This window comes from Mus pahari, chromosome X (assembly GCF_900095145.1).
Source record: "Mus pahari chromosome X, PAHARI_EIJ_v1.1, whole genome shotgun sequence".
In the NCBI taxonomy this organism is placed as follows: Eukaryota; Metazoa; Chordata; class Mammalia; order Rodentia; family Muridae; genus Mus; species Mus pahari.
The window spans coordinates 95303715-95313742 of NC_034613.1; the positions used below are offsets into that span (position 1 = coordinate 95303715).

At 38.1% G+C, this 10028-nt stretch overlaps 1 pseudogene; it reads right to left on the minus strand.

The window, feature by feature from the left end:
• The window catches only part of LOC110313845, a 5365-nt pseudogene extending 1222 nt beyond the window's left edge, over positions 1-4143 (minus strand).
• Between the last annotated feature and the right edge of the window lie 5885 nt (positions 4144-10028).

The following is a 10028-nucleotide window of genomic DNA, read 5'->3' on the forward strand; positions in this document are numbered from 1 at the left end:
TGTCCCAAAGCTGTGTAGCTTCTGTGGTCCACACTCTCACCAGTTCAGACTGGAGCCTAAGTGAACCTGAGCAAAGATGGCTCCCCAACCAGCTCAGGCAATGAGTGCCTTCCTGGGCAGACACCTCTCCACTGGAGGGGAAGATGCTTCTATGTCTAGAGACAGAAACGGGATCTGTCCCAGAAGCTGTGTTGCTTCTGCAGGCTACCATCTCCCGGCAACTCACCAGAGCAAATATGGCAAAGATGGCTCTCTTAACAGTTCAGGCAATGAGAACCCTCCTGATCGGACACCTCTCCTCTGGCGGGAAAGGTGCTGGATGTCTTGAACCAGAAATAGAGTCTTTCCCAGCTGCTGTGTCACTTCTGCAGGCTTCCCTTTCCCTGGCAACTCACTGGAGCAAAGATGGTTCTCTTACCAGCTCAGGCCTTGAGACCCCTCCCAGGCAGACACCCCTCCTCAGGTGGGAAAGGTGCTGGATGACTGGAGCCAGAAACAGGATCTTTCCTAGAAGCTGTGTAGCTTCTGCAGGCCGCCCTCTCCCCAGCAATGCACCAGAACAAAGATGGCAAAGATGGCTCTCTTACCAGCTCAATCAGTGAGAACCCTCCCAAGAGTTTTGTTTTGATCTTTTGGTCTTTTACTTAGAAGAAAATTGATTGTACAAGTTTCTGACCCTTCACAAAACAATTTTATCTGTAACATAGAAAAGTATTTCAGTGATTTATTTCAGTCACTTCTCTTTTGTGTTTAATATAGACATAAATCATATATTATAATTGTAAATCATCTTATAATGGATGTAGTTAGGTCAATCATTTAGAATTCTTATTAGGTTTCCTAATTGAATAGACTTAGCATTTGTAATTGCCTTAGTACAGAAAGTACAGTAAAAATTTCCTGAGCTCCCTGTATTTTCTATGCATTTTATATATTTTCTTGCTACTTGGTATAGTAATTCTAACAAAATATCAAGTATTTTCACCAAAATGAATAGAAGCAAGGTTTTGAAATAACAGACAAGGAAAAGTAAGTTTCAATATACTCTTCTGAAAATCCAATGAACCTGTTCAAGAGTATTTACAAGAAATCATAATGTAAAGGCAGATAAATCCTAGGGGCTGTTTCTCTGCTCCAACACATACTAATAGAAATTTGATGTCCTAAGTTGAAAGGTATTAAATATTTTACTAAATAAACTTAAATATGTTTGGTAGTTGCTAAGAAATCCAGTTTTGACTCTATATTCAGAAAAGACTAGCTTCTAGTAGCAAAAGTTTAAAGTTCCAGATTGCTCCTTCAGTAATAATTTTCTAAAATTCTTCCAAGATTCAATTGAAAAAGGAATGTACATTTCTATTTCTCTGTATTGAACCTATGTGTCCGTGTACCTTCTGCCAATTAAACAGATAAACAATAATAAGAATTAAAACAAAACAAAGCAAAACTCTAGGACAATGACAACTTTATTAAGTATTTCCATAATTGGAAAAAAGTGAAAGTTCAATGACCTAAGATCTTGATGGAGAGGTTGACAAATGTTTAATTGAAAGGACTGGCAATAGCAAGAGTATGGAATCTACATAACTTTAGTAGCTGAATTACTAGCAAAGTATTAATTTTTGTGAGGATACAGTGATTGACAGTTATCTTATTACTGGCCCAAGAATAATGCTGTTGCTTGGACTAACTTGATAATCTTGTCACAAGATGTTTATCCATAAGGACTATTCTGAGAATCAAAGGCAATTATTAGAAAGCATGATTCAGGAAATTTCAAGCAAAAAGTCATTCAAGTATGATGGACTAAAGGAAACATGATTGAATACATCCCATTCTTCTTCTAGAAGAAAAATATCTTATATTTTTTGATGGTTTATGTTACTAAGAGTGTTTGAATCACACAGGGAATTGTGGATTGGACTTTTGAGCAATAATAAAGTTGATAAAACATTTAGACACTTGAAGATGAATTGAGTGCATTTTGTACTATGAGACTGAAAGTGAATCTTTTGGGATAGAAGAGGAATGGTATATTTGGGACTGTCAATAACCCTGAAAGGCTCATTTTAGGCTCCAAACTGTAGGTCCCAGTAGATGTTAATAGCTATTTTCCATCTTGATTTTATTGAAATCTGATATATCTTTGAAAATGAAGGTCACAGTATGATGATGTCAGCCATTCAGCACATGTCTAATAGGAGACTGTGATACTCTAACAAATCTATGTGTGTGTGCATATGCCTCTCTGTGTGTGTATGTGTGTGTGTGTGTGTGTGTGTGTGTGTGTGTTCAGTGATATGCATGGTTTTGTCTTAAATGAATTACATTCTGGAAGCAGTATTGTCCCATATACTGTTGTTTTTGTTTGCAAAACAAACTGCTCAAGAATCTCTAAATAAGCCATACCATGTTACATACCTATTATCTTAAGCATTTTCTTAAAAATCTAGGTGAGTGACTGACTGACCTTGCCTTTTCTTAGTTTGATACAGATACTTTCTCAGTCAGTCTTATATTGCATGTTTGTCTCTCAGCTATTTATTTCTTTATCTATTTTATTGCTTTAAAAGCATGAGTGTTTTATCTACCTCTGTGTATGTGCACTACAGAAAATGGAATCAGATTCCCTGTGGCTGGAGTTAAAGTTGGTGGTAAGAAACTATGTAGGTGCTAGGAACTGAATCTAAGTTCTTTACAAGACCAATATGTTGTTTTGTTTTGTTTTGTTTTGTTTTGTTTTAATGATGCAATATTTCTGGACATTCGTCTAAAAGGAATAAACTGATAAATTATCAGTTTACTCACTATGTTTAAATGTGTACAGAGACTATGGAGCTTCCATTTCTAAATGTTGTTGACATTATCCCAATACTGGAACTTCTTTGAGATTACTTTTGTCTGTATTTGGATGTTATTATATTTTCATTTCTTTAGGGTTATTTACTTGTTGATTATCATTGTGACCATGTGTTAGTATCTGCATATTTATTTACATAGGCACTAAATCAAGCTCCTATAGGTTTGATTTAAACAGAAAATGTAATTCCAGGTTAATATGCTCAGATTTTTGGCAGTTATTAGAGGTTAATAGACAATCTTGTTCTTGAGTTACATGGACAAGCTTGTGTATTATCTGGGTACCATTTTGAATTTATGGAAATTAGCAATGAGAAATAGTTATCTAGAGCATACTTGGATTCAGTTCATACACAGTTATGTTTTCTCTTGACATATACTGTTATGGACCTATCTACTGAGTTCTTGAAGTCAAAGATGAAGTCCTCTGACTGGGCACCATTCTGCAGTATGGCTTCTTTAAATCCAGCTTGAATCTTAAGTCCTCTGTAATCTGTCTTAAAAAATAAGCTTATGTGTATATAGTCTAGCTAGAAATTAGAACATGAGTAGGACATGTCTACAAATATTAAATGGGGGTATGTTGCAATCTAGATCTATAGAAAATGGACTGGAGACTGTGATTAAGCACCAATCAGATATTGAGACAAGGATAGAGGCTTAATTTAAGAGGTTGGTATAGTGCTGATATCTATTATAGGCCTATATTCTGAAACCCTATGAATGTTGAACTCCTAAATAATTCTAGAGCTGAGCATCACTGAAACCTGAGGCCATATCAACTATCATGATGCTAGACAAGCTCAGAGAAATATACATAGAGACAGGAGGAGAAGATGACACCAAATGTGTCAAGCTATTCTACCTCAGATTATGAGATCTTGGATATGAATAAATTTTGTTTTTATCTTATCTGGTCTGGACCTTGACACTAAGGATGTAGATACTAGGTTAGGTTAAACATGAAATTTTGAGATTTGGACAGCCAAGGTGATGCGTATAAAGTCTTGAAGTTAGGAGTGAATTAGGAAATCCTAGATCTTATATAACTGGTTCCAGTGTACCAGCCTGAAAGTAGTATAAGCCAGGAAGATTGTAGTTTATGATTTTCAAATAAGTATAAAGGTTTTATTGTTGTTTAGTGAATTTCAAAAATATAAAATATATCATTAAATATGGAAGAGCTTTTAAAAGAATATTAACTAAATTCAGATTGATTCTATATTAAAAGTATACATAAAACAGAAAATAAGGTTAAGATTTAGAAGAAGGTACATTCAACATGTCATTCATCCATCCATGTATGAGTATGTATTCTTTCTGTATTAGACACTATTGTCTGCCTAGTTTTATTTGCTGTATAGCCCCAAATAATAGAAAATTATACCCTGACTTAGGAAATGTTTTTACTTAATGATAATTAACAAATGATTGCAGTTTCCTAGTTAGTTCAGTTTATGTTTTAAAATAGTATAGGTTTACTTAGCTAGTAACACATTAAGGTCATTGAAATGTGAACATATTGGGGATAAATATTAAGTCACTATATTTCAGGAGCATACAAATACATATGAAATTCTGTTCAAATTTCTTATAAGAGGACATGTCCTAAATGCCTTGGATTATATTTTACAAAGTCATCAACTGAACTATGCTAAAGGAATTTTTATGTACAGAAGATATGAAATGAAAATTTTCAAGACAGCTTGAATTAGAGAGACTGAGCAATAGTTCTTTTAATGCCATAGCTGTTGATCACCAAAGGATGCAGGACTGGAATTCAAGCAAGCCAGTAAGTAACATCCCTCCATGGCCTCTGCATCAGCTCCTGCTTCCTGACCTGCTTGAGTTCCAGTCCTGAATCCTTTGGTGATCAACAGCAATGTGGAAAGTGTAAGCTGAATAATCCCTTTTCTCCCCAACTTGCTTCTTGGTCAGGATGTTTTGTCTAGGAATAAAAACCCTAAGACACATACCATGCATGTTCTTTTTTGACTAAGTTACATTTGTCTAAGTATTTCATGGAGCCATTGTTTTTAATAGTTGAACAGTACTCCATTGTGTAAGTAAACAAAACTTTCTATATCCATTCTTCTGTTGTGGGACATCAAGGTTGTTTCCAGCTTCTGACTATTATAAATAAGGCTGCTATGTACATAGTGATGCATGTGTCCTCGTTACAGATTGGAGCATCTTTTGGGTATATGCCTAGTAGTGGTATAGCTGGATCAGTTCAGGTAGAACTATTTCCAGTTTTCTCAGGAACCACCAGATTGATTTCCAAAGTTGTTTTTACCATCTTGGAGTCTGACCAGCAATGGAGGAATGTTCCTCTTTTTCCACATCTTCACTAGCATCTTCTGTCACCTGCATTTTTGATCTTAGCCATTCTGATTGATGAGAGGTGGGATCTCAGGTTCATTTTGATTTGCATTTCTCTGATAACTAAGGATGTTGATCATTTCTTTAAGTGCTTCTCAGTCATTCGAGATTCCCCAGTTGAGAATTCTCTGTTTAGCTTTGCACTCCATTTTTAAATAGGTTTATTTGGGTCTATGGAATCTAAATTCTTGAGTGGATATTAGCCCAAAAGCTTACAACGCCCATGATACAATCCACAGATCATATGAAGCTTAGGAAGAAGGAAGACCAGGGTGTGGATGCTTTAGTCCTGTATTGAAGGGGAAACAAGATGATAGTGAGTGGTGGAGGGAGGGGGACCTAGGATGAAGAGATGATGAGGAGGAAATAAGAGGGCAGTATCAGCTACTGAAGGGGACAGGAGAGAGGTACAGAGGGTCAGGAAATCAAATAAAATATGTAGCAAAGGGGATGAAGAACTGAGGATAGCCACTGGAGAGTCCCAGAGGCCAGGGAATCGAGAACCTCCCAGTACTCTATGGGGATGAATTTAGCCAAAAGGCACAGAGAAGGGGAGATAGAACATGTAGAGACCACATCCAGTAGAAAGGCACAGTCTCTGGTTGAGGGATAAGGCCACCTACCCTTCTCAAAGTTTTTAGACCAGAAATCTTCCAAAGGAAGAACATGAACAAGAAAAAATGGAGCAGATACTGAAAAGGAAAGGCCATCCTGGGACTGCCCTACCTGGGGATTCATCCTGTCTGAGGTCCCCAAACCTTGACACTGTTGCTAACTGGCACTTTCTGACAACAGCCTGGTGTGGCTGTTCCTTAGATGGTTTAGCCAGCAACTGGCCAATGCAGATGTGGATGCTTGAAGTCAACCATCAGATTGAGTTCAGGATCCCAGGTTGGGGAGCTGGTGGAAGGACTGGAAGAAGAAGGGGATTGTAACCCCATAGGAAGAACAACATTGGCTAGTCAAACCACCCAATGCTCCCAGGGACTAGACCACCAACCATGGAGTGGGCAGGAAGGGATCTATGGCTCCAGCTGCATATGTAACAGAGAATAGCCTTGTCTAACATCAATGGGAGGGGAGGCCATTGGTCCTGTGGATGTTTGATACCCCAGTGTAGGGAGATGCTGTGGTGATGCATCAGGAGAGGGTAGGTGGGTATGGGAGCACCATCATAGAGGCAAAGAGGAGGGAGGAGAGGGCATATATGGTATGGGGGGTTTTGGAGGAGTAATCAGAAAGTTGGATATCATTGAAGATATAAATGAATGGAATGATTAATTTAAAAAATTAAAAAAAAATAAATCTCTTGAGTCCAAAATCCACCACTTTCTTTTCTTGTTGTATCTCTCTTCATTCAGATCAATGTTATAACTAAAATCGACTTAAAATATCTTGACTTCTATCTCTGTGTCTTCAATTTATGCTATTACATGCTACCAAATGAGTCTTTGCAAATAACCACATCTATCATGTTTCATTTTCTTCTTTCTCCCCATTTTGTCAAACGTACTTTGATAATTTCACTACTCTCCCCAACTCCCTTCAGATATCCCTTACATGTCTACTCACCCAATATTGTATCCTATATTTTCTGTTCTTAAAAACACTTCAAGTCCAACTTGTATTGTCGATATGCATGTGGATATGTGGCTTTTTACTAGAACATGGTCAATCTACAAGTGGCTAAACACTTAAAGAAAATCAATGCTTCCTTTTCCAGAAATAATCACTTGCCAATAGCTCCATATCCGAAGTAAGACTTTTTGCCTACTTCCCCTCTCCATAGTAGGATTTAGTGCTGGCTTAAGCTTGTACAGGTCTTATACATCTCTTACACCATTATGAATGTATATGTGATACTTCCCTGATCTGTCCAGAAAACACTGTTTCTTTGTAATCATCCACCATTTGTAGCTCTTCTAATCTTTCTACTCCATTTTCTATATTGATACCCGAATCTTGGTGATGTAGATGTACCATTTAGAGTTGAACTTGCTACAATTTCTTATTCTTTTGACTAGTTATAAGTCTCTATGAAAACCATGATCTACTGCAGAAAGAAGCTTCTCTACTAAGAGTTGAAACATGCACTATTCTATGGGCATAATGATAAGTCATTAGGAGTTATTTTTCTTTTTTTACACTCTCAATTTTCTCATTAATTAATTTATTCACATTCATTCTAATCACAGACCAGAGTCCCTCTCTCTCCTTTCCTTCCAGTTCCACCATCCCTTTCCCTTTCCTCATTTCCACCTCCCTTTCTCATCAGAAAAGGGAAGCTTCTCCCACCCAGTACTAACCTACACTGGAACTGGAAGTGACAGGATGAAGCACATCCTCTTCCATTAACACAAGTCTACCAGCAAGATTCTGCTGAAGGGACCCTGATATAGCAGCCTCTTGTGAGGCTATGCCAGCTCCTGGCAAACACAGAAGTGGATGCTCACAGTCAGCTATTGGATGGAACACAGGGCCCCCAATGGAGGAGCTAGACAAAGTACCCAAGGAGTTATAGGGGGCTGCAACCCTGTAGGTGGAACAACAATATGAACTAACCAGTACCCCCTGAGCTCGAGTCTCTAGCTGCATACGTAGCAGAAAATGGCCTAATCGGCCATCATTGGGAAGAGAGGCCCCTTGATCTTCTAAACTTTATATGTCCCAGCACAGGGGAAGGCCAGGGCCAAGTAGTGGGAGTGAGTGGGTAGGGGAGCAAGGGTGGGGGTGGGGTATAGGGAACTTTTGGGATAGCATTTGAAATGTAAATAAAGAAAATAATAAAAAAATCAAAATTCAATAAAAATGAATGAAGATTAAAAAAAAAAAAGACAAGGCTACCTAGATAGGAGAAATGGATCCAAAGGCAGGTAACAGAGTCCAAGTCAGAGATAGCTCCTAGTCCAATTGTTAGGGGACACATAGGAAGACCAAGCTGCACATCTGCTGCGTATGTATAGGGTACCATTCAGTCCATGTATGCTCTTTGGTTGGTGGTTCACTATAAACCCCCATGGGTCCAGGTTAATTGGCTCTGTAGGTTTTCTTGTAGTATATTTGATTCCTCTGAATCACTCAATCATTTTTCTCACTCTTCCACAAGACTTCCTGAGCTCTGGCTTGGGTCTCCTTTTATTTGTTTCCATGAGCTGCTGGATGAAGCCTCTCAGATGACAGTCATGCTAAGTTCCTGTCTGTAAGCATAACAGAGTATCATTAATAGTGTCAGAGGTTTGCTCTCTCTCATGAGGTCGATATCAAGTTGAGCCAGTATTTGATTAGCCATTCCCTCAGTCTCTGCTCCATCTTTATCCCTGTAGATCTTGTAGGCAGGGCAAATTTTAGGTCTAACATTTTGTGGGTAGATTGATATTCCCTTCCTTCCAATGGAAGTCCTGCCTGCTACAGGATGTGCCTATTTCAGTCTCCATAACTATCACTGCAAGTCTCAGGTAGGGGTACCTCCATATCCTCCCAAGTGCCTCCATTGTCCTAGGTCTCAGGCTTGTCCCAGAGATAGCCCCTGATTCCTCTTCTCTCTCCTGGTCCTCTCAGCCCCATACCTCCTATCCCCACACCTGATTCCCAATGCAGTTCCACTCCCCACCTTATTTTCCACTCATTTTTTTCTCTCTCTTTCCATATCTGATATCTATTTTATTTCCCCTTCTCAGTAAGATTCAAGCATTCTCCCTTGGGTCCTCTTGTTACTTAGCCCCTTTGGGTCTATAGATTGTAGCATGATTGTCCTATACTTTATGGCTAATATCTGTTTATAAGTGAATACATACTTTATGTATTTTGGGGCCTGAGTTACCTCACTCAGGATATTTTCTAGTTTCATCCACTTGCCTGCAGATTTCATGATGTCCTTGTTTTTAATAGCTGAGTACAATTCCATTGTGTAAATGTATTACATTCCCTTCATCCATTCTGTAGTTGAGGGATAGCTGAGTTATTTCCAGTTTCTTGCTATTGTGAACAAAGCTGCTATAAGTATATTTTAGCAAGTATCCTTGTGGTATGGTCAAGAATCTTTTGGGTATGTGCCTAGGACTGGCAAAGCTGGGTTGTAAGGTTGAACTATTAACAGTTTTTCTGAGAAAGCACCATATTGAGTTCCAAAGTGGTTATACAAGTTTTTCCTCAAACTAGCAATGAAGGAGTGTTTCCCTTGTTCCAGATTCTCACCAGCATGTGCTGTCATACTGTGCTCATTTAGCAGAATAATCGTAGCAGATAGCTTTCATGTATGAGCTATGGCATCTTACCCATATTCTTAACTTTGATAACAGTGCAGGTAAAGTTTATTGTAAGACTCAGAGTTCACAACTTTGGTTAGTGTTTAGTTTTTAAAAGTGTTCAATGAGGACAAATACTCTCATGGATATGGGAAAAGGGGGAAACTTCCTGACTGATGGTAGGAATGCAAATATGTATAGTTACTATGAAACTGTTAGATCCTCAAAAAGCTAGATATTGCTCTACCACAGAATTCCTGTTTTCCATCCTTGGGAAACTGACAAAATGAATTCTGTATTTTCCTATCAATATTGCTGCTCATCCATGTTCAGTGCTGCTCTAAATACAATAACCAGGGTATGCAAAATTTTGTATATTTGAACAATGGTGTATTATTCAGCTTCTAAGAGGGGTAGTCTTCCTCTCCAAAGCTATAAAATGTTTAACAATGATAGACATGAAAAACCTTCCCTTGAGTTTACCCAATGGAATATTATGTAGCTGTAAAAAAATATGTTTGATTTGATTTTGACTGATTTTTA